The sequence below is a fragment of the Dama dama genome, chromosome 9 (genome assembly GCF_033118175.1).
Source record: "Dama dama isolate Ldn47 chromosome 9, ASM3311817v1, whole genome shotgun sequence".
In the NCBI taxonomy this organism is placed as follows: Eukaryota; Metazoa; Chordata; class Mammalia; order Artiodactyla; family Cervidae; genus Dama; species Dama dama.
The window spans coordinates 30,294,625-30,320,181 of record NC_083689.1 but is presented as its reverse complement, the minus strand read 5'-3'; the positions used below and the strand labels follow the sequence as shown (position 1 = coordinate 30,320,181).

General features: G+C 40.9%; 1 non-coding gene across 1 annotated transcript; it reads right to left on the bottom strand.

Moving 5' to 3' along the window:
• Positions 1-2,979: 2,979 nt before the first annotated feature.
• Positions 2,980-3,086, bottom strand: LOC133062996 (U6 spliceosomal RNA). Its single transcript, XR_009694313.1, has one exon. It is a non-coding gene; the product is annotated as a U6 spliceosomal RNA (small nuclear RNA).
• Between the last annotated feature and the right edge of the window lie 22,471 nt (positions 3,087-25,557).

Sequence of the window (25,557 nt, the reverse complement as noted above, 5' to 3'; positions counted from 1 at the left end):
TCAGGACTGATTTCCTTTACGATGGACTGGTTGGATCTCCTTGCAGACCAAGGGACTCTCAAGAGTCTTCTCCAACACCACAGTTCAAAAGCATCGATTCTTTGATGCTCAGCTTTCTTTATAGTCCAACTCTCACATCCATACATGACTACTGGAAAAACCATAGCCTTGATTAGATGGACCTTTGTTGGCAAAGTAATGTCTCTGCTTTTTAATATGCTGTCTAGGTTGGTCATAACATTTCTTCCAAGGAGCAAGTGTCTTTTAATTTCATGGCTGCAGTCACCATCTGCAGTGATTTTGGAGCCCCCCAAAATAAAGTCTTCCACTGTTTCCCCACATATTTGCCATGAAGTGATGAACCAGATGCCATGATCCTAGTTTTCTGAATGTTGAGCTTTAAGCCAACTTTTTCACTCTCCTCTTTCACTTTCATCAAGAGGGTCTTTAGTTCTTCCTGGCTTTCTGCCATAAGAGTGGTGTCATCTGCATATCTGAGGTTATTGATATTTCTCCCAGCAATCTGGATTTCAGCTTGTGCTTCATCCAGCCCAGTGTTTTTCATGATGTACTCTGCATATAAGTTAAATAAGCGGGGTGACAATATACAATCTTGACATACTCCTTTTCCTATTTGGAACCAGTCTGTTGTTCCATGTCCAGTTCTAATTGTTGCTTCCTGACCCGCATACAGATTTCTCAAGAGGCAGATCAGTTGGTCTGGTATTCCCATCTCTTGAGAAGAATTTTCCACAGTTAGTTGTGAACCACAGAGTCAAAGGCTTTGGCATAGTCAATAAAGCAGAAATAGATGTTTCTCTGGAACTCTCTTGCTTTTTTAATGATTCATTGGATGTTGGCAATTTGATCTCTAGTTCCTCTGCCTTTTCTAAATCCAGCTTTAATATCTGGAAGTTCACAGTTCATATATTGCTGAAGCCTGGCTTGGAGAATTTTGAGCATTACTTTGCTAGTGTGTGAGATGAGTGCAATTGTGCAGTAGTTTGAGCATTCTTTGGCATTGCCTTTCTTAGGGATTGGAATGAAAACTGACCTTTTCCAGTCCTGTGGCCACTGCTGAGTTTTCCAAATTTGCTGGCATATTGAGTGCAGCACTTTCACAGCATCATCTTTTAGGATTTGAAATAGCTCCACTGGAATTCCATCACCTCCACTAGCTTTGTTCATAGTGATGCTTCCTAAGGCCCTTGACTTCCCATTCCAGGATGTCTGGCTCTAGGTGAGTGATCATACCATTGTGATTATGTGAGTCGTGAAGATCTTTTTTGTATAGTTCTTCTGTGTATTCTTGCCACCTCTTCTTAATATCTTTTGCTTCTGTTAGGTCCATACCATTTCTGTTCTCTATGGTGCCCATCTTTGTATGAAATGTTCCCTTGGTATCTCTAATTTTCTTGAAGAGACCTCTAGTCTTTCTCATTCTATTGTTTTCCTCTATTTATTTGCACTGATCACTGAGGAAGGCTTTCTTATCCCTCCTTGCTATTCTTTGGAACTCTGAATTCAAATGGGTATATCTTTCTTCTTCTCCTTTGCTTTTGCTTAACTCAGTGAAACTATGAGCCATGCTGTGTAGGGCCACCCAAGATGGACAGGTCACAGTGGAGAGTTCTGATAAAATGTGGTCCACTGGAGAAGGGAATGGCAAACCAGTTTCAGTATTCTTGCCTTGAGAACCCCATGAACAGTATGAAAAGGCAAAAACATAGGATACTGAATGGTGAACGCCCCAGGTCGGTAGGTGCCCAATATGCTACTGGAGCCCGGTAGAGAAATAACTCCAGAAAGAATGAAGAGACGGAGCCAAAGCAAAAATAACACCCAGTTGCCAATGTGACTGGTGATGGAAAAGCAAGGTCCGATGCTGTAAAGAACAATATTGCATAGGAATCTGGAATGTTAGGTCTATGAAACAAGGCAAATTGGAAGTGGTCAAACAGGAGATGGCAAGAGTGAATGTTGACATTTCCGGAATCAGCAAACTAAAATGGACTGGAATGGGTGAATTTAACTCAGATGACCATTATATCTACTACTGTCGGCAAGAATCCCTGAGAAGTAATGGAGTAGCCATCATAGTTGACAAAACAGTCTGAAATGCAGTACTTGGATGCAGCCTCAAAAACGACAGAATGATCTCTGTTCGTCTCCAAGGCAAACCATTCAATATCATGGTAATACAAGTCTATGCCCTGACCGTTATTGCCAAAGAAGCTGAAGTTGAACGGTTCTATGAAGACCTACAAGCCCTCTAGAACTAACACCCAAAAAAGATGTCCTTTTCATTATAGGGGACTGGAATGCAAAAGTAGGAACTCAAGAAACACCTGGAGTAACAGGAAAATTTGGCCCTGGAGTCCAGGATGAAGCAGGGCAAAGGCTAATAGAGTTTTGTCAAGAGAACGAACTGGTCATAGCAAACACCCTCTTCCGAGAAGACAAGAGAAGACTCTATACATGAACATCACCAGATGGTCAACACCAAAATCAGATTGATTATATTCTTTGCAGCCAAAGGTGGAGAAGCTCTATAGAGTCAGCAAAAATAAGACTGGGAGCTGACTGTGGCTCAGATCATGAACTCCTTATTGCCAAGCTCAGACTTAAACTGAAGAAAGTAGGGAAAACCACTAGACCATTCAGGTATGACCTAAAGCAAATCCCTTACAATTATACACTGGAAGTGAGAAAGAGATTTAAGGGACTAGATCTGATAGACAAAGTGCCTGATGAACTATGGACGGAGGTTCATGACATTGTACAGGAGACAGGGATCAAGACCATCCGCAAGGAAAAGAAATGCAAAAAAGCAAAATGGCTGTCTGAGGAGGCCTTACAAATAGCTTTGAAAAGAAGAGAAGCAAGAAGCACTGGGTCTCTAGACTTAACTGATGATGAAATGTGAGAGGAGCTCTTTTGAAAGATAATAAAGATGTAAATAATTCTTCCTTTTTTTTTTTTAGCATGGAACACTTGATGAACTTGCGTGTCATGCTCGCGCAGGGGCCGTGCTAACCTTCTGTGTACTGCTCTAGTTTCAGTATATGTGCTGCCAAAGCAAGCACAGCTCTTGCTTGTCAATAAACCAATTTACTTCTTGTGGAGACCGAAGGGACGAGATAGTTCCAATCTGGGAGTTCTATTTTTTTTACAAAGGCAGAGAGAGGTTAAAAGATCCCCAAGAGGAAGAAGAGTTGGGGCTGTAAGCTTAAGATTCTGAGTCCAGGACTTCCTCATAGTGCCAAATTCATTTTGGCGTGGTCCATCCCTTTACAGGTATTCTCTGGCGGCTCAGACCGTAAAGAATCCACCTGCAATGCGGGAAATCTGGGTTCCATCCCTGAGTTGGGAGGATCCCCTGGAAGCAGTCATGACAACTTATTCCAGTATTCTTGCCTGGAGAATCCCGTGCACAGAGGAGCCTGGCAGGTTATATAGTCCATGGGTGGCAAAAAGTCGGACTAATCACATCCCTTTACAGACACAAAGCAGGATGGACAAACTGCAGGACCCTAAAAGATTCTAAGAGCAAATTGTGGTTGCTCGACAATCTTTTTTCTAATTGAGGTGAAATTCACATAGCATAAACATCATGGTTTATGATTTTAAAGTATACAATCCGGGGGCACTTGCTGTACTAGGGTTTTGTCTCTTGTTTTCTTACTTTAAAAATTTCACATACGAGATTCCATTAGACCTGGTCTCACTTAAACTCCAGATAAAGAGTTATTTTCAGAGGCAGATGAGTGAAAGCTTCTGCAGAGAAGGAATGCAATCAATCCTACCCTCACACAAACTACAGAGCCGAGGAGATGCTGAGTTAAACCGTTCAGTGGATACTTGCCAAAGGCGATAAATGTCACTCCTTCTTGGGCACTATTTTATTATGGTTTATATTGCCATTTTATTTTCCCTGCTATGCCTTAGGTGCAAAAAGAAAAGGGGAAAAAGCCTAACAGCTTTGATGACAGTTTTGGTTTGACTATCATCCATTTAAAGAGCCTGGGGGTGGTGACTATTTAGGAAGCCCTGTGGAGGTGGGAGGGGCTGACTCTCATCCGGTCATTGCAATTTCAGTGGGTTCCACCTCTCACTTGAGACTTTGCTTCACGTCCCCATTCCTCCCCCCCAATTCCCCTCCCCCAACACCCTGGGGTTCACTTTGGGGGCTACTCTGGTTCCAGGTGCAAAGTCCTGGGTTTTTGAGTGGTCTTTTAATACATTAATACCTTGTTCAGGCACTACGGTTTGACTGAATACTGAAATCTCTCTGTATTTGTCAAACTTACTACTTTTTCTTTAATTCTATAAATATGTGTTGTGGTATGTCTTAAGTTGTTTCCCGCTTCATGAAATTTGTCTGTATGGTGTGGAATCTAAAGTTTAAGTCTATATAGTTCTTACTCCCTCTGAAAACTCAATTCTAATAGGAAAGATAAAAAGGATATGTTCATTTGACAAATATTTATTTATTGAGCTTCTTAATAGCCCACACGGTGGTAGGTGCTAAGGGATGCAAAGATGAATTGGATGATGTTCTAACACTCAAGGGCTCGTTCACAGCATGATGAGAATTGGCAGTTCAGGCTGACAATTAGACTTGTTTCTGAACTCAACCAGAAGATCCCTAGGACATGTTTGAATTTCTCATTTAAGCCAGGGAGGGTGTGAGCTTTTAAGACATCTTCACAAAAAGGTAAGCCTAAGAATTCGTTTACTATCTCATAAACAATTACTTGAGGATTAAAGAACCTTAATGAATTGGTGGGAGGAGGGTTAAGGTCAATAAAAGGATGTTCTAGTTAGGGACAGATTGGAACTCCAACTCAAGTCACCATGTCTAACCTTACCAAACACTGTCCCCAGGTTTAAGCCATTTATTTTGGGGCAAAACGGAGATCAGATAAGTTCTGTGATGCCTACTTGTGCCCTCAATAGAGATTTTCAGGTTCAGCAAGATATTGCTGCTTCCTGAAGCAGGGGGTGGGCCTGGGAGAAACAGAACCATACACTCAGTTTTCATAATAGAGATCCTGAAGAAGAATCCAGAGGTGCTTGCTTTGATATTAGTGTAATTGGAAACACACCCTAAATGTTAGACAAAACCTAAATGGTTGCTTTCATCTGAACTCGAGAAGAATTAAGGACTCTGGGTTAATTACACTGCCCACTCCCACACTAAACAATATGCACCTATTAAGTTCTCCCAGGGCTTCCCTTATGGCTCAGCTGGTAAAGAATCCCTCTGCAATGTGGGATCCTGGGTTCGATCCTTGGGTTGGAAAGATCCCCTGGAGAAGGGAAAGGCTACCCACTCCAGTATTCTGGCCTGGAGAGTTCCATGGACTATACAGTCCATGGGGTCATAAAGAGTCGGACAGGACTGAGCAACTTTCACTTTCACTTTTCAGAGTTAACTGAACCCATGAGACAATCTAATCCAGTCCAGTGAATGTGGCAAAATGGGATACTATGTATTTTGTGGCTGCAACTGTAGTCTGCATGTGTTGGTGAGAGTTTTGCTCTGTTTCCTGCTTTTAAAAATTTTTTGAAACCTCATTGCCAAAAAATGACTTAACACTTTTAAATCCTGAGTAGGTCAGCAAAGACATTTATCCCTGGTGCTTAAGCCAAAATGAAGACTCTCCTTCGATTATAGGAAGTTGAATGGCTTTTAATGATGGTTCACAAATAGTCTCCTGGGTGATGCTGGGATTTTAAAAGGAAGTCTAAAGGACTTTTTTTAAAGTTAGTGTACAGATTAATAAACCCCACATTTCCCTAAAATTCCTTAAATTATTTTCTCTTATACTGCTTTGTTGTTGTTTAGTCACTAAGTCATGTCTGATTTTTTGTGACCCCATGGACTGGAACACATCAGGCTCCTCTGTCCATGGGATTCTCCAGGCAAGACTACTGGAGTAGGTTGCTATTTCCTCCTCCAGGGGATCTTCCTGACCCAGGGATCGAACTCATGTTGTGTGCATTGCAGGTGAATTCTTTACCACTGAGCCACCCTGCTTTAACCATACTGCTTTAACCTACTTCAGATAATTCTAAACATGTCAGCTGAGGTTATTTGAGGTTCTTCATAAAGGACAGTGTCAGGTAGAAGATAAGCCTATGATCTTCATGCTACCAGAAACCATAAATTCCATGTTAGCATGGAAATAATGACATATTAAGCATGTGTGTTGTGTTAGAGTTTTCTCTGCTTACAAGTGGACGAAAACAAAGAGAACTTGAGCAAAAAAACTGAAGGGTGGAGGCCCTTGGAGGAGGATAGTCAAGCATGGCCTTGAGTGCAGGGGAGAGTGGGCAGCAAGCCTTGAAGTGGCACAACCGGGGCATCTCTGGGGACCTCTGTGAACCCAGACACAGTCAGGGACTTTCTCCTTAGAGGGCTTGCTGCTTCAAACACCTCTTGGTCAAAAGGTACCTCCTGGGGAAGAGAAACCGGTTGTCCCTCTTTGCTCAGGGTTCTGCTCCGGACTGGTGAGCCATTCTTGTAGGACAGAACCGTGCACGGGAAACGAGACTTAGGAGAACCCACCCATCTGGGAACACAAGGAAGTTCTTAAGGAGAAGGGAGGAGGGAGGAGGCGGGAGGGGAGGGGGAGTGGTCCACTGCCCACCACAGATTGACTTTAATACAGTAACCACGTGTTACAATTAAAGTCAAGCTTTGTTTATTTTCCATAGTATAGCGATGAGCATATTAAATGTTATGTTTTTCCTAATACTCTATTTCCAAGATTTAAAAAAATTAAGGCTTGGTGCAGTGATATGAGTCAGAGGAAGGACCAAAGGAAAAATAGAGGGTGAGTCTGGCATCTTAATATGCAGTGGAAGATAGGTGAGAGACAGACAACTTGCAATTACTATAAACATACAATCAAAGACAGATCGCTTATTTAATTAGCTTTTAAAATAGAATTTAAAAAAATGTTAAAGATCTCAAATGTATCTTTATTGTTCTATGCCATGGATATTAGTTGGCTTCTATTCTTTATTATGTGTGTGTGTGTGTGTGTGTGTGTGTATAGACACATGTACATATATTTTGACATCACTGTTCTTCATCACATCCAAAAATACTATCTACAGCCTTTCTAAATATAAAGATGGAAAACCATAATTAACAATGCCTATATTATGCACATAAATACGGCTGTTGGAGTCTCTAGTCTGGTAGCCTGTGCTTGTTTAAAGACCTATTTTTTTTTTTTTTTTTTTTGTCTCACACGAATATCCTAAGTCTGTTTCCTATAGCTATATGGTATACTGGGTATGATACATCTAATGCAAGTCCCGAGGTGAAAAGACTGTCAAAATGTTTTTCAGGAAACCCAGAGAAGAGCTCAGCATGCCTGCGATGACCCTAGATTTGAACACTTCTTTCCTAGGAAGGGGACTGTGTCAGCCCGCCTCCATCTGCAGTTCCTGGTGTTATTAGAAACTTCGAACTGTAAGCCCTGCACAGATAGTTACCTGCCTGATTAATAAGTTGTCTTCATTTCTAGAGACACATACAGGCAAATGTTTCTTTCTCTCCCAGAAGTGATTTATTTGACTGAACCAGGTCTTTGTTGCAGTATGTGGGTGGCATGCAAACTCTTAGTTGCAGTATGTGGGATCTAGTTCCCCAATCAGAGATTGAACCTGGCCCCCTGCACTGGGACCCAGGCCACCATGGAAGACCCTCCCAGAATTTAATATGTATGGGAGTCCTGGAAATCCTCACTCCGGACTGCAACAAGCACTTATATTTCACATGAATAAATGAAGATGTCATCTCTTGAACTATTTATCTCCTTATCATCCCGTCAGCTGGGATTTACTTTTTTTTATAGTTCTCTAAAAAAAATTGACTTTGTTTTTTTTCCCATTATTTAGTAACAGAAAAAAAAAAAAATGCCTAATTTACTCCTTCTGTCAACCTCAACCCACAGACCGTGAAAACACATTAGTCACTCAATTTACACCTCTGAAGGAAAACAAAACACCAAATAGAAAAAAAAATGTATCAAAGCAAATGCCCTGATTCTTAGATCATCAGATTATTCCAAACAGAATTGATATATTTGTATCTCAACTGCCAGACTGAAATACCAGAAACCTGGGGTAACAGAGCAAAAGGAAGGGACCCATGCTGTTCTGGGAATCTGCAGTGCCCAGTCTTGGAGTCTCTAGATCTGCACATAATGTTCCCCTTCTCCCACAGCCTTATTTCTGCCCTTCGTTCTTGCAGCATCTTCCAGGGGGTGGGGGTGTGTACAAAGAAACTGGTTTGTAGGCAAGCAGGCCTGGATTCCAGCTCCTCCTCACGCGGTCTACTGTGGAGCTCTGACTATCCTATCCTTAGTGTTTACTTCTCCCTTAAGCTGGAAGTAACCACATTTGGTCCAGGACTGTGGCAGGATGGTAAGCAGTAGCATCAGTCGCACTGCAAGGAAGGGAACACCGGAAGTGATGATGTCTGCTAGTGGTGTGACCTGGAGTTCTCCCCGAAGACACCTTTGTGCCACTGGGGATGCGGGTACAGTAAGTGCCACCCTGAGAAATTTAACAGTTGTTCCTCATTCCACAGAATCCTGAGACTTAACATTTAAGAAGACAGTGGGAGATGGGGAGGGAGGTACCCTCTTCCGGCATTTCCTCGTGTGTGTGGTGCCGCAGAGACAGACAGAGATTTGCTCAGTCGTGTCCGACTCTTTGCAACCCCACAGACGATAGCCTGCCAGGCTCATCTGTTCATGGGATTCTCCAGGCAAGAATACTGGAGTGGGTTGCCATTTCCTTCTCCAGGGGATCTTCCCAATACAGGAATCAAACCTGGATCTCCCACATTGCAGGCAGATTCTTTACTGTCTGAGTCACCAGCGAAGCCCAGTGCTGCAGAGAAATGCTTAGAAAGGGCTTACAGGCTAAGAGGTATGGATGCTTCTGCCCCTAGGGAGGCTGCAAGGTGTGGCCACAGGAGTCCAGGGACCCGTTTTCTTCTAAGGAGCAGTGCCACCTTTTCACCCCAGTGTGCTGTGCAAATATTCTCCTTTCCACACAAAGTGCTGGTGGTCCTGTAGCCTCTAGGACACCTTATGTCCAGCTTTTAGATGAGCGTAGGCAGTCTAGAGGGCTTCCCAGGTGATGCTAGTGGTAAGGACCCTGTCTGCCAACGCAGAAGACGTAAGAGACCCAGATTCGATCCCTGGGGCGGGAAGATCCCCTGGAGGAGGGCATGGCAACCCACTCCAGTACTCGTGCCTGGAGAATCTCATGGACAGAGGAGCCTGGTGGGCTACAGTCCATGGGGTTGCAAAGAGTTGGACACCACTGAAGTGACTTAGCACAACACAGGGAGTAGTCTAGAGAGCAGTATGGGGTACATCACTGTGATGAATGTCTGGGTACCCTGTGACCTGCAGTTCCCTCTCAGGGGGCACATATGAGAGTATTCACTAAGACGGGTGTTTAGAGACAGGAATCCATGCAATCAGGGTGCCTGTCACTGGGGATGGATGGTGATGTAGGAGATGACCACCGTGAGGTCCTACGTAGCGGACTAGATGTGCACACAGCAACGCTGTAGGTCTCCAAAGCCAGGCTGAGGAAATGAAGGAAGAAACAGATTGAGGGCGGCATCCTGATGTCACTTACACAGGTGAAAGATGCAGGCATGCAGGATATCCCTACTCTTTATAGTAACACAAAAGACAAGATGCATTTAACGCATCAAAATGGTTGCCTATGGGACTGCAAACAATGGGGAATAGAGATCAAACGGAATAGAGGGATGGATGATGGATGGACGGTTGAATAGATAAATGAATAAATAAATATGCTCCCTGTGCAGAGGGACTGGGGATATGATTGACTCAGGCTTTTGCTTCTGTATTCCTAAATAGAAAATTATTTTTATGGGTGTGACTTTTAAAAGATTGGGAAGCAGCTATTCTAGGTAATGCAAACATTTCCTTAGAAGTTATCAGAAGGAGCAATGAATAACAATTCAACAAAAGTTAAATGTCAGACTAGGAGAGAAAAAATGTGTATCCAAGGCATTTTTCCCATAATAGTTATAGAAGAATAGTTTGTGAAGAGAGGCCATAACTTCAGCTTGTGCCAGGTCTTAGATGCAGCACAGCGGATTTTAGATCTTTGTTGCACCATGTGGGATTTTTAATTGCAGCATGTGAACTCTTAGTTGCCACAGATGGAACCTAGTTCCCTGACCAGGGATCGAACCTGGGTCCCCTGTTTTGGCAACACAGTCTTAAAACACTGGATTACCAGGAAGGTCCCAGGAGAGTCCATAACTTTGAATTAAGGTGTTAAAACCACTAACTTCATTCAGTCCAGTTCAGTCGCTCAGTCGTGTCTGACTCTTTGCGACCCCATGAACCTCAGCATGCCAGGCCGCCCTGTCCATCACCAACTCCCGGAGCCCATCCAAACCCATGTCCATTGAGTTGGTGATGCCATCCAACCATCTCATCTTCTGTCATTCCCTTCTCCTCCCGCCATCAATCTTTCCCAGCATCAGGGTCTTTTCAAATGAGTCAGTTCTTCGCATCAGGTGGCCGAAGTATTGGAGTTTCAGCTTCAGCATCAGTCCTTCCAGTGAATGCTCAGGACTGATCTCCTTTAGGATGGACTGGTTGGATTGCCTTGCAGTCCAAGGGACTCTCAAGAGTCTTCTCCAACACCACAGTTCAAAAGCATCAATTCTTTGGTGCTCAGCTTTCTTTATAGTCCAACTCTCACATCCATACATGACTACTGGAAAAACCATAGCCTTGACTAGACGGACCTTGTTGGCAATGTAATGTCTCTGCTTTTTAATATGCTACCTAGGTTGGGCACAACTTTCCTTCTAAGGAGTAAGCATCTTTTAATTTCATGGCTGCAATCACCATCTGCAATGATTTTCAAGCCCCCAACAATAAAGTCTCTCACTGTTTCCACTGTTTCCCCATCTATTTGCCATGAAGTGATGGGACCGGATGCCATGATCCTAGTTTTCTGAATGTTGAGCTTTAAGCCAACTTTTTCACTCTCCTCTTTCACTTTCATCAAGAGGCTCTTTAGTTCTTCTTCACTTTCTGCCATAAGGGAGATCTGCATATCTGAGGTTATTGATATTTCTCCCAGCAATCTGGATTCCAGCTTGTGCTTCCTCCAGCCCAGTGTTTCTCATGATGAACTCTGCATATAAGTTAAATAAGCAGGGTGACAATATACAGCCTTGACATACTCCTTTTCCTATTTGGAACCAGTCTGTTGTTCCATGTCCAGTTCTAACTGTTGCTTCCTGACCTGCATACAGATTTCTCAAGAGGCAGGTCAGGTGGTCTGATATTCCCATCTCTTTAAGAATTTTCCAGTTTATTGTGATCCACACAGTCAAAGGCTTTGGCATAGTCAATAAAGCAGAAATAGATGTTTCTCTGGAACTCTCTTGCTTTTTTGATGATTCAGCGGATGTTGGCAATTTGATCTCTGGTTCCTCTGCCTTTTCTCAGTCCAGTTTTTAACATCTGGAAGTTCACGTTTCACGTATTGCTGAAGCCTGGCTTGAGAATTTTGAGCATTACTTTACTAGTGTGTGAGATGAGTCCAATTGTGCAGTAGTTTGAGCATTCTTTGGCATTGCCTTTCTTTGGGATTGGAATGAAAACTGACCTTTTTCCAGTCCTGTGGCCACTGCTGAGTTTTCCAAATTTGCTGATATATTGAGTGCAGTACTGTCACAGCATCATCTTTTAGGATTTGAAATAGATCAAATGGAATTCATTACCTAAACAATTATTTTTAAAATGACTTCTTTGATACTCAAGAAGATCATCAGGTGATCTAGGAAGTTTAAACTTACAGAATGTAGTTAGCAGTAGGGACGGTATTTTCCCCTTAATACCATTTTGCTGGTCTTCTCCCTTCTGGCGATGAGAGTTGCGTTACGTTTCTGATCCCCATCCCCTACCCAGTCTGGTCAAACATCTGAGAGGTGTGTCTGCAACTATCCCTCTAAAATCAGTTCAGTTTGCCTCAGCAGCGTCCCTCCAGCTGGGCGCTAGGAAAGGGAAAGAATGCTATTTTGGCTGACCCTTGAGTGATGGGTAGGATTGAGAAGTCTGTTGATCAGTGGAAAGGACATTCCACTGATGTGTAGGAAACAGCGTGATTGATGGCACAGACATAGGAGTGTCCAGGGCAGATACAGGAACGGGTCTGGAAGCAAAGGAACTCCTCTGCGGCTGTGATCTTTGGCAGGCCCAGGCTCCTGCCGCAGCTCAGATCTTCCCGCTATGATTGATCCAGTCCGGGAGCTTTCAAGTATGCTCTTACATTCTGTGGGCCTACAGCCAGCAACTTCTCCTTTAAACCTCACATATTAAAAAAAAAAAGTCAATTACCGCCAAGTGTGGTTTTCATTTTCACTTGAATATTCTCAACTTCCCTCTGCCAGTGCTGCCAATTTTTAGGTGGGTGTGTCCATCTCTGCTAGATTCTTATTTGTTACATTTTATTTCTTTTCAATGATAAATTCCTGATGTATTCCAAACCTTGAGATGTTTGTGTTACTATTGTCCCAGACACATGCATCTAACTTGCTGTGAAAGGGAAGTGACTAGTTAGTTATCCATTAGACAGGAGTAACAATTTCTCAGTTTCCAAAAGGTTGCAGTTCTCACACCAAGTGCCAAATGTTTAAAAGCGAAGATCCCTAAACACTTAAAGAGTAATTTTTAAACCACTTTGTTGAAATTCAATTCACATAAGATACAATTCACCCATTTGAAGTGTACAATTGAATGGCTTTTGGTATGTCATTAATATTTTTAAACTGTGTTGACATATATCTAACAATATTTGCCAACTTCATCACTTTCAGTGTAAAATTCAGTACCATTCATTACACTCATGATGTTATGCAACCGGCACCACCATCTATCTCCAAACTTTTTCATCTCCCTAAACAGAGCTGTTTATAATCTTGCTGTGGTATAATTAGGTCTAGACTAAAAGAGCTTGTTTATAAAGTGGTGTTTAAAATATCATACATTAACACATATATATGGAATCTAGAAAAAATGGTACTGATGAAGCTATTTGCAGAGGAGGAATGGAGAGGCAGACAGAGAACCAACTTGTAGACATGGTTGGAGAAGGAGAGGGTGGGGCGAATTGGGAGATAACATTGACATATATACACTACCGTGGATAAAACAGATAGGTAGCGGGAAGCTGCTATATAGCGTAGGAGCTCAGCTTGTCACTCTGTGACCTAGAAGGGTAGGATGGGGGTCGGGTAGGAGGCAGGCTCAAGAGGGAGGGGATACATGTATACAGATAACTGATTCGTGTTGTACAGCAGAAACCAACCTGACGTTGTAAAGCAATTATATTCCAATTGGAAAAAAAAAGTGTTTAATATTATCACCCTCTCTTATGCTTCCCTACCCCAGGTATTCTTTCTTACAACCCTTCCTTCTGCCTGTTTGAGCTGGGAGCTGCAGCCTCATGGTGAATCCCATCCATACCATCAGGCAGGCTCATCTTCAAACCCAAAGGATGCATAGCTGGAGTTTCTTTCCCTCCTGGATGTCTCAGGGGCAGAGGAAATGGCACCAGGCGTGTGGGCCAGACACCTTCAGTACCATTCATTACGCCCAGCATTCTGCATGAGTTTATTCAGCCATTCCCTTTTATCTCCACCCCCGACTCCTATTTACAATTCCTGTAGACAACCAGTTTCACATGTTTAATGTATATTATTTTGCTTTATGTTTTTGTAAAATGTCTATAGTTTTCTACTCCTGCCTTTCTAAGCTGTATAAGTTATCTAGACCTGGACCTAGATAAAGGGGTAAGGCTCCCCATCCTTGTTTCGAGACTACCACTGAAACCAGTCTTTCTCTGTATATCTTGGATATACACACACACCTACTTACAACAAGGGAAAATATGCACATATCTCATCGCTAATGAGCTTGCCTTCAACTCTTTCATGAGCCATATATAACTTATAAGAGAAATTGTAATCCAGTCCCTGGTTCCTCTCTTTTAAATTTTAAGTTACTAGTCCAGAGGTTCTATGTCCCGTAAGCCTCTTGACTACAAGCAAACAGAAGGTGATTCTGACTTAAGCAGAGAAGGAAAGTACTGGAAACAAACTGTATAGCTCCCAGAGTGGTGGGAAGGCTAGAGGTCATAGGTCAAAGGAGGCTTCATCCAGGGGACTCAGAACGTGGCTGGGAAGGTCATTACCGTTCCGAGGAAGAGGCGATTCTGTAGCTGCTATCCCCTACCCCCACAAACCCTGCATGAAGGATCGTGCTCTGTCCCCAGTGCCTTTGGGAAGTTAAACATCAATACCAGAATGGATTCTCCTGTCTTGCAATGCTTTGGGTCAAATTCTGGATCTGCTGCATCTCATTGGCTAAACCTAGGCCTGAAAAAAAGAAGGCTGGCTGGCTTTCTTAGCATCTATAGTGGAAGGCAGACCCTGTCTCTTGCTAAGACTCAAATGCTGAGGAATTCCCCAAACATAGAAAGACAGTTCAGAGTGAACAACCAAAAAAATTACAGATATTCCCTACAGGTAGGAAGCATCTGGTGTTCTGTACAGATCTGAGTCACAGCGTAATTTTATCTGACTTTGAAAAATACTCTAAACTGGTTTGTTGGCCTCCCTTTCCTTCTGTTGTTAAAAATACACATTTGGGCAATTTCTTTTAAAAAAAAGGTAAAAATTCTGACATCAAAATCTCACAGTATTTTTGTCTTTTTCAAATATACATTGCTGTGTTGAAATATAACTATGGACCAAGTCTTTTTATAGTAAACTTAACTACAGCTTTTTTCCAAGATTCTTGTCAGATTCTTATTCTGACCCAATATTTATGGTTTTATAGTTTTCAAAGTTCGTTTTCTATTGTGTTTCTTCTTTTAAACTGGAAGAGTTAGATTTTCTTTTTCTTTTTTTTTTTTTAACAAAAAGTACATACCTTGTATTACTACAAGGTAGAAAAAGAGAAAAAGTAAGTCAGAACAAGAAGAAAAAATATTATTTTGTAACCAAATCCAAAGTTAACAAATATTTTTATTAGTGAAACATCAATTTATCCAGATTGCATTATTTCCTAGGTAAATAGAATCATATTTCTTGCATGTTAATAGCTAGCTTGTGTTTATTGACTAGTTAGAAGACTCATTCTATTTATTCTTTAAAGTCTCAAAATCTTAATCTGCTTTACTGATGTCCTATTTATCTGACATCTTTTTAATGAGTAATGACATTTGGGCTGTCCCTGCTGTTTCACATTGAATGTACCCTCTCATCATTTCCTGTGGCTTTATGGCGAATGATACTATATTTACTCAGTGATTTTGTTTCTATCTCTGCCATTAAAACTAATTGCCCCTAAAAATTCACGAGAGAGACTCAGTGTGGGAATTAGGTACTATCAGACAATTGTCAGACCAACAATTGTCCATTACAAAGTAGATTGGATTCCAGACCTACCAATTTCCTTGGACAGGGAAAAAAGATGTTTTAAGGTTTCATCCATGAAAGACAGCATTGTTGGTGTGAGTGGGGGAGGTAATTTGCGTAATTTCCTTTCAAATTTTAGAAATGCATGGCCTAGAATTCTGCTGAAGTCTGTTCTTGTCTCTTCCTAGGACAGGCAAATGTCTCTAACCTCCCCTAGTCAGAGGATGTGGAGAGAAACTGGTATGAGAGGGAAGGGAAGGTCACCAGGAGGAAGGGCTGAGGTGTTAATTAGCTTTTCTTGGCTCACCCAGAGCCAGTGGCAAGCAGATGGCTGCACCCTTAATACCAGCTTTTTTTTTTTTTGGTCCAGTAGGCAATATCTTTTGGGCAGGCAGAAAGCATGCACTTTTATTTTTTTTCCTCTTCAGAATGTGGAAGTGGTGAAGAAACATACAAAGGGAAAAATCTAGATTTAAATGTTATATGTATCTAAGAAAAATAGACCTTATTTCTTTCCATCTTTTGCAATAAGGAGATATGCCTTCATATTCTGAGAACAACTGAGAGTGATTTGTTCTTTCTATTACAAAAATCAATCTAAACTAATTAAACTGTGCCTGGATGTCTGAAAGATAATCTGTAAAATGATAAAACTGGCTATGAAGTTCAAACTCAATACCACAGCATCTTGTGTTTGGAGAGAAGCTGGCTTGTGGACAACTGTCAGAAGATTCAGCAGAGCATATATCAGAGGTACTGACGTGGACCTCTCCCCTTGGACACTGGCAGTTTCTGTGGGGCGGGGATTGTGGCTTGATCATTTCGTAATTTCTTTTACAATGGCCATAATGATATTCTCTGGAAGTTTACTAAATGAAATGAGGTTATAGTAAGTCAACCATATTATATGTACTATTCAATATTTGTACAATTATTGACTTTATGTCAAGATACACATTAGTAAGCATGACAAAGTTTAACAGTTTACATTTTGAAAATGTGGTATTGTAGCAGGCGCAGATTTTTCTCAGTGCTGGTATAGTGCTTTATATGCCAAATTAAATAGTTTTCAAAACTGAGAAGTTAATATCCTGATACCTGTTTTTGAGGAAGGGAAAGGAAAAATATTTACTAAGCATTGCCTATGTAACAGATATACTTTAGATACATTAACATATTCATTTATTCCAACATCCCTATAGAGTAGTTTTCTCTGCTTTTTACAGATGAGGAAGCAGAAGTTGAGAGATGTTAATTGCCAGAGGTCATATAGTGCCTGAGAAGGATGCACACTTGGGTATGCCTGTCTCTTGTCCTGCCTTTACTTCCCTGAACCCCAATATCTTCATTGGTCCCCCAATATTCTCAGTTTTATTTGTCCAGTGATTGGTCAAATCAGCCTACTCTACCTCTAAAGTGGGCTTCCCAGGTGGCGCTAGTGGTGAAGAATCCACCTGCCAATGCAGAAGACGCAGGAGATGCAAGAGAGACTGGTTGGATACCTGGGTCAGGAAGATCTTTGGGGGAGGAAATGGCAACCTGCTCCAGTATTCTTACCAGCAAAAGTCAATGAACAGAGGAGCCTGGCGAGCTATAGTCCATGGGGTTGCAAAGAGTTGGACATGACTGAGCACGCAGGGCACCTCTATCTCTAAAGTAGTCTCCAAGTGGTCTCCACATTCTTTCTTGGCCCTGCCCCAATGACAGAAACAGATCTGGCATCCAGATCTTCAACTGCTTAGTGAAAGTGAAAATAGCTCAGTTGTGTTCGACTCTTTGCAACCCCATGGATATACAGTCCATGGAATTCTCTAGGCCAGAATACTGGAGTGGGTAGCCTTTCCCTTCTCCAGGGCAACTGCTTAACTCTTAAAACTAAACCATTTTTACAGCTTTAAAAGAGAAATGGGAAGTGAAATAGTATATTGGTGGTAATCCAAGACAGAAAAAAAAAATTTTTTTTGGCTGCATGGAGTGACACATGGAATCTTAGTTCTCTGACTAGGGATTGAACCTGTGGCTCCTACATTGAAAGTGTGGAGTCAACCACTGGACCACCAGGGAAGTCCCAGAGCATTAATTTAATCCTAATGTACAATTGTGCAATTCTACCAAATTTCCACACTTCACATTCACCTTGTCCTTGCTAATATGTGATACACATGTTACATTTTTGTATCTGTATTTGATATTTGGGACAGGTGATACATCTATGGTTTTCTTTCTCATTGCTTAGCATACCACACTCAATTTTTAAAATATGCATTTTAGGGAGTTCCCTGGCAGTCTGAGCTTTCATTGCCACGATCCAGGTTCAATCCCTGATTAGGGAACTAAGATCCCTCAAGCCATACAATGTGTCAAAATACACATATATTTATGTATGATATATATATGTATATATGCATTTTATTATCATTTTTAAAATTTACTAATTTTTAATGGAAAGAAATGGTACGGACCTAATAGAAACAGAAGATCTTAAGAAGAGATGGCAAGAATACAGAGAAGAAGTATACAAAAAAGATCTTCATGACTCAGATAATCACAATGGTGTGATCACTCACCTAGAGCCAGACATCCCAGAATGTGAAGTCAAGTGGGCCTTAAGAAGCATCATTATGAACAAAGCTAGTGGAGGTGATGGAATTCCAGTGGAGCTATTTCAAATCCTAAAAGATGATGCTGTGAAAGTGCTGCACTCAATATGCTAGCAAATTTGGAAAACTCAGCAGTAGCCACAGGACTGGAAAAAGTCAGTTTTCATTCCAATCCCAAAGAAAGGCAATGCCAAAGAATGCTCAAACTACCACACAATTGCACTCATCTCACATGCTAGCAAAGTAATGCTCAAAATTCTCCAAGCCAGGCTTCAACAGTACGTGACCTGTGAACTTCCAGATGTTCAAGCTGGATTTAGAAAAGGCAGAGGAACCAGAGATCAAATTGCCAACATCCACTGGATCATCGAAAAAGCAAGAGAGCTCCAGAAAAACATATACTTCTGCTTTATTGACTATGCCAAAGCCTTTGACTGTATGGATCACAACAAACTGTGGCAAATTCTTAAAGAGATGGGAATACCAGACCACCTGACCTGCTTCCTGAGAAATCTGTATGCAGGTCAGGAAGCAACAGTTTGAACTCGATATGGAACAACAGATTGGTTCCAAATAGCAAAAGGAGTACGCCAAAACTGTATACTGTCACCCTGCTTATTTAACTTATATGCAGAGTACATCATGAGAAATGCTGGGCTGGAAGAAGCACAAGCTGGAATCAAGATTGCCGGGAGAAATATCAATAACCTCAGATATGCAGATGACACCACCCTTATGGCAGAAAGTGAAGAAGAACTAAAGAGCCTCTTGATGAAAGTGGAAGAGGAGAGTGAAAAAGTTGGCTTAAAGCTCAACATTCAGAAAACTAAGATCATGGCTTCCGGTCCCATCACTTCATGGCAAATAGATGGGGAAACATGGCAGACTTTATTTTTGGGGGCTACAAAATCACTGCAGATGGTGACTGCAGCCATGAAATTAAAAGATGCTTGCTCCTTGGAAGAAAAACTGTGACCAACCTAGACAGCATACAAAAAAGCAGAGACATTACTTTGCCAACAAAGGTCCATCTAATCAAGGCTATGGTTTTTCCAGTCATGTATGGAAGTGACAGTTGGACTATAAAGAAAGCTGAGCGGTGAAGAATTGATGCTTTTGAACTGTGGTGTTGGAGAAGACTCTTGAGAGTCCCTTGGACTGCAAGGAGATCCAACCATTCCATCCTATAGGAAATTAGTCCTGAATATTCATTGGAAGGAGTGATGCTGAAGCTGAAGCTCCAATACTTTGGCCACCTGATGGAAAGAACTGACTCATTTGAAAAGACCCTGATGCTGGGAAAGATTGAAGGTGGGAGGAGAAGCGGATGACAGAGTATGAGGATGAGATGGTTGGATGGCATCACCGACTCAATGCACATGAATCTGGGTAAGCTCTAGGAGTTGGTGTTGGACAGGGAGGCCTGGCATGCTGCAATCCATGGGGTTGCAGAGTCAGACATGACTGAGGGACTGAACTGAACTGAACTGCTTTTGTTTTCTGTCAAACCTCAACATGAATCAGCCTTAGGTATACATATATCCCCTCCCTTTTGAACCTTCCTCCTAATATAAATAATATATTAATATTTAAATAAATATACATAAATTTACATTTAAACATAAATAAATATATACACATGCACTTTAAATCAAGTGGTTGATTTCTTCCAATTTCTTCATAATGAAGTTTGTTGGAAGCATTTGTGATTACATAGTAAATCTGAAACAGATAGGCTGCTGGTATTTAAGGAAAAAAGTCTTACCTTATATACATTATTTACTGTATTTGGTACTATTTTATCAATAATAGGTAGATAGTCATGAAATATACATTACAGATCAAGCTCATTTTCAGGTAAAACTTATAGAAAATAAGAAGTTTTCCAAGTGGAATTCTTATTAAGTCTTTAAATAATTGTTTTCTGAAGTTTTAAGAGTATCTCTTGGGACTTTCCTGGTGGTTTAGTGGTTAAGACTTTGCCTCCCAGTGCAGGTGAGGGTTTGGGTTTGATTCTTCATTGGGAAGCCAAGATGTTTCTTGGATGGGACCAAAAAGCCAAAGCACAAAATCAGAACGAGTGTTGTAGCAAAATTCATCAAAGACTTTAAAAGGATTTTTGTTATTGTTCATCGCTAAGTCATGTCTGACTCTCTGTGACCCCATGAACCGCAGCACGCCAGGCCTTCCTGTCTATCACTATCTCCTGGAGTTTGCTCAAACTCATGTCCTTTGAGTCAGTGATACTATCCAACCATCTCATCTTCTGTCGCCCCCTTCTCCGCTTGCCCTCAATCTTTCCCAGCATCAGGGTCTTCTCCAATGAGCTGGCTCTTCACATCAGGTGGTCAAAGTATTGGAGCTTCATTCAGCACCAGGCCTTCCAATGAATATTCAGGGTTGATTTCCTTTAGGATTAACTGGTTTGATCTCCTTGCAGTCCAAGGGACTCTCAAGAGTCTTCTCCAACACCACAGTTCAAAAGCATCAATTCTTCACCGCTCAGCCTTCTTTATGGTCCAACTCTCACATCCATACATGACTACTGGAAAAATCTTAAAATAAAAATCTCTGGACTCATGCCTGTTAGTTTTTGCTCACTTCTTAGATAGGGTAGACTTATTATGAGAAATGAGAGATTAATGAAAGGCCAGGGGACTTAGATTATCTTCTGTTGTATATTGCTCCTCTCCCAGTTGGGTATTGTGGACAGAAAGGGGACAACATTTCATCATTTGCACTGTCCCTCAGGGAATTACTCCACTGGTGAAGAGTCTTATGACTTGGTCAAACTGATAAATCGAAAAGCAATATGCTTGGTTCCAAGTGACTGTTGGAGATAATCATGCCTTGGGGGTTCATAGGAGGAATGACATCTTAATTATTTTGGGGTGCAGCAGATCTTTTAGATTCACTTCACTTTTAAAAATAATGGTGCTGGGCTCACCCCTGTAACTTCTGTTTTTCCAATGACGGTGGAGATCTTGTTTCTGCATCCCTTGTTTTGAGACCAACCCAACTTAACTCCCTTAAGGGAAGTATGTAGTAAATGAAAAGAACTAAGAAGTTTAGAGAAATGAAACCAGTTTCTTTTAAATGACAACACATTTCTGAAAACCTTGTGAAAGGGTTGATTCAAGTTACCACAGGGTGATTTTTTCCAAATGAGTGTCACAGTAAAAGAACATCTCTGCAGTCATGGTTGTCATGGCGGGGTGTCTGACTTAGTTACTTCTGGTATGTAATGGTATACAGGTGTGAGTAGTTCTGGATGTGACTCAAGAGCCCCAGCGAGACCAAGAGCAGGAACTATGTGGTGAACATCCTCTACATTCTCCACTGCAGTGTCTCATAATTTTATTATCCCACAGTCTCTTTTGATAAGCATAAAAATCTCATCTGCCCACCCAATTTGAAAAAGCCCCTTATAAACAGGGTGTCTTCTGTCTCACCCCCCCCCCCCCCCCGCCCCGCCCCCCACACTCAGTTACGCATCACAGCTCTTACAAAGCCTCTTTGGCCAAGAAGATTTAGTCAGACTTTTAAATATGTTTATTAAAACAACAGACACTTTTTTTTTTTGCTGTCCTGGATTTTTATAACCCCCCTTTTCTTCCCCTCTTCCTGATTCCCAGTCCCTTTGAAAATTTCTTCTCTATCCTAATTAATTAAACAGTAGTGCGTCTTCAGTGTTCAGAAAGTTGTTATATTAATAGAAGAATTTAGGACCTTGAATTACTAGAGATCAGTATTTGTATCTGATCAACAGAATGATCAGTGTCCAAATATGTCATCTTATAAAATGAAACCAATACAGGAGTGAAAAACAGAATTTCATGGGTAGAAACTAGCCATTTTAGGTTTCTTTATTTAGAACTTCCTTTATTAAGTCCTCAGTTTTTTAGTGTCTGTATTCCCAACTTTTCAAGACAAAAGTTGGCAGTAGCTCTCTTCAAGTCACTGGTTTCACCCTTAACATCTGGCTTCATTACTTAAACACATTGTTTAAATCTGATTAAGTACTAGACTTTTTTAAAAAAGGGTTTATACAATTTTTTGACTCCTGAAGAAATCACGGAGAGATTTATAGCACAGGTGTAAAAAATGAACGGTCCACAGAAAATTTAGAATTCAAGCAACAAATAAAGATGGAAATGGTATTCATTTACCAAAAAAAAAAAGAAACTTCCAAGAATTTTTCAGTTTAATCTGTAAGAGGCTGGGTTGTTTTCATCCTTGTAAAATTTACATATAGCAAAATGCACAGATCTGAAATGTACAATTTAATGAGATCTGATTACTGTATTTATGCATGTACCTATGCCCCGTCATTCCAGAAAGTTCCTTCGTGTCCCTTTCTAATCAATTCTCACCACAGTAGACAACCAGTGTTCTGACTTCTTTGGCATAGATTATACTTAACTTGTTTTTGAATTTCGTATAAATGAATGACATCAAATGAGCTTTGTATTGCTTGTGAGATTCATCACCTTGTTACATGTATCTGTAGCTTATTCCTCTTTATTGCTCAATAGTACTTTACCGTGGTTTATTTGCCTGTTCTGTTGACTGGCATTTGGATTGTTTCCAGTTTGGGCTATTGTGAATAAAGCTACTATGAACTTCTTGTTTAAGTCATTCAGTAGACATATGCTTTCATTTGTTTTGGAAATAGCATTGCTGGAATGCAGCATAGGAGCATTTTTAACTTTATAAGGAGCAAACAGTTTTCTGAAGTGGTGGTACTATTTACATTCCCATCAGCAATCTATGAACGTTTCACTTCCTACTTCTCACAATATACATGTAAATCAGAGAGGCTGCTATTTACTTTTGAATGTCACCTCTCTTCAGTGACTTTAATAGAATATTTTTGGTATTGTTAAAATTCAAGCATGTGGGGATCCAAATTCTGGATACTTCTTGCCCAGTTTCTAATATTCATGCTAAACACAGACAAACACAAACATTTCATACAATCAAAAATATAGAATCATCTCACTTTATGGAATAATTCTATTCCTGAAAAATTGTGTGTCAAGATGATTTTTTTATAAATCAAATCTTACCAAATAAGACTTTCTCTACTTCAATGTCTAGTTAAACCTTTTTTTCACACTGTCCTCTCATTCTCTAATTTCTTCATTCTCTACGTTTTAGTAGAGATTTAACACTTGTCAATGATGTCATCCTTTGAGGCCTTTGTCACTCACAATTTAGTTGCCTAACCTATTGATTCGCATGTATACATTTCATTTCCAAACACACAAGACAGTACCTTTATGGAGGGAATGAACCACGTACCATACTTTAAAACATTTCTTTGAAAGCCTGTGGTGCTGTGCTTTGCACAAAGGAGTTACTCAAAATATCCTGCTTAGTTGATTATCTATCTTTGTTTTGCTTTACGTGAGGCATAACTGTTCTTTTACAACTCAGCTTAAGTAATGTAATTGTTTTGATTTTTCGGTAATTTCCTCAATTTCCCATTTTCCCTGACCATGTAAGCTATGCCTAAAGTTAAGATTGTTGACCAACATCTGCTTCCCTTACCACCTTTACTAATTCCTAGTTTAAAGCACCCTGCGTGCAGTGTGGTTTGAAATAAAAAGCACAACATAAGGAGGTTAGGATTCCATCTAGGGTTTCCCCCTAATTCTCCCTGGAGGTGTGGGTTGCCATTTATTGGTTTCTGCTAAGTCCCCCATACATTTTCCAGTCCCTGGAGGCCGACATTCTTCCCAGCCCAGCTCAAAGATCATCTGGCTCCAAGTGGTTTCCTCTTCCCAACACAGAGGCCTGGTTGGTCCTTAATGAACTTACACTACCTTGTTCATGCCTCATTTTTAGCACGGGGCACTGCGGGGTGGAATTTATTTGCACAAATGCTTGCCTGTCCACCACTGGACTGCGGAGCTCCTCAAAGCAGGGATCATGCCTGGACTTTAGTCATCCCTGCTCTGCACGTAGTTCAAGTCCTCCGCAAATGTCTGATGAATAAGTGCATGGATTAATGAGTGAGCAAATAAGCATAACTTTTTAGGTATCCTGAACCTTTGTTTCTACTTAAATATATATATTTCTTAATGTGCAAATCTCTGGAGAATTTTAGGCCAGCTTCCCTGGCTATTCTGCACTCCCTTTCTTGCTCTTCCCACCCCTTTTGACCATTTTTTTTTTTTTTTTTTTTGAGGCTTCTCATTAGAGTGGTTTTAAGGAAGGCTGCTCTTGGCTTCTGCTCTGTTGCCTTGAGATAGAAGCAAACAGGAGAGTTTGTTGTGAGCCACAAACCATCTCCACTCTTGGATGTCCTCCACCCCTATCCTGAACTCACTTCAGGGATGGGACAAGGGACCATGACTCTCACAGTGTATCTGGCTGCAAATTCTCCTCCCTTTCCTAGTCAGGAGGCATTTATTGGGGTTGAGATGGTCAGGATGAGAAATGGGGTGGAGGTCCAGCCAGATTACACTTCTTTTCAAATCTTTTCTTAATACCAACGTCAAAGCTACTGAATGAAGAAGCTGAGAATGGTGTAATTATCTTTAATTCTGACTTACTGTGCCATTCTGGGAAGAATGGCACCCCAAAATTGTGGTAATGAGGGAGAAGAAAAGAACACATTGACACCGGGTTGAAGCTTCATTCTTCTATTTTCCCCTTTCAACTATGCAGATACTGAGTCTTCCTTTATCCTCTGCTTTCCTGAACTCAGCTGTGGGGTCTGGAAACAGTGCCCTCACTTTTCTAGACTGACCTGAAAGACTAAGTTTTATGGGGAAATCTCAGGCAAAACGAAAGAGGAAGACTGGTGGGGAAATTTTAGGCTAGGAAAGTCTCAGCTCAATAGTCTAAGAACTAAATGAATACATTAAAGTGTAATTGGGAGGGATAAGCCATACATCAAGACAAAGTGATTAAAGACTGATCATGAAAAACTAAGTGGGGTCATTTCCAATCAGAGCAGAAACAGCTGAATTACTTGTAAATCCTACACTTGGATTCTAGTCTTTTGCTATTTTTTTTTTTACCATTTAAAGGCAAAGATCCAGAATATAGGGTGAAGAAGGATACTTTTGTAAGAGTTTTTAAAAAAAAAAAAGCTGTTAAAAGCCAGGTATTAGTTTAACAAATGCTTTAAAGAAAACTTTTTAAAATAATTTAAATAAAAATGCTGTGACACGAACATATTTTCACATAAAATAAAACTAAAATACAAAACTGCAAATTGGTTTTTCTTTTTGACTAAATCACAAGCCCTCAGATGGAACCACTGAGTTAATATAATCCTGTCACTTCTACTTTGCCCTGTGTCCAGATCTTAACAAGCAATTTGGAAGACAATTTTCAGCAGTATATAAACTTCAAGGGGCTATGCTAAGAGAACAACTCTACTGAAGGTGATAAATACCCTCTAAAACTCTTAGGCTGTGGAGACAC